Raw genomic sequence first — 493 nt, forward strand, 5'->3', positions numbered from 1 at the left:
GGTCAGTTATATATCCCCCCTCCTCTAATGGTAAAGGATAGGACCCGGGGGAGGCTAAACTGATCCTAGATCTGTGGTTAGGGAGCAGGTTCTAGCCTTAGTGCCATTTCTCCCGGCCGTCTGTATGAGATTTGTATATTAATCACTTAATAAAAAATGACTAAATAAGTCTAGAGATCAATATCGATTTTGAAATATTCATGATATTTAAAACATTTAGATTTTAGTGACAAACAAACAACAACAACAACAACAACAACAACAACAACAAAAAGAGAATTAAAAAGGTGTAGTTTTTAGTCTGTCTGAGAGGGACTTGTTGTTGTTTTGGATACTCTCTCTGTGTGTGTGTGTGTGTGTGTGTGTCTGAACGTAGTGTGTGGATGCTACAATGTAGTTGTAGCTGCCCGGTTGGAAGGAACCAAAACGGAACATAAAGATATATATGGTGTAGCTACGGAAAACTCCTGAACAAAGTGTTGTTTTGATCTCT

The sequence above is a fragment of the Oncorhynchus clarkii genome, unplaced genomic scaffold, assembly GCF_045791955.1.
Source record: "Oncorhynchus clarkii lewisi isolate Uvic-CL-2024 unplaced genomic scaffold, UVic_Ocla_1.0 unplaced_contig_11375_pilon_pilon, whole genome shotgun sequence".
Classification (NCBI taxonomy): Eukaryota; Metazoa; Chordata; class Actinopteri; order Salmoniformes; family Salmonidae; genus Oncorhynchus; species Oncorhynchus clarkii.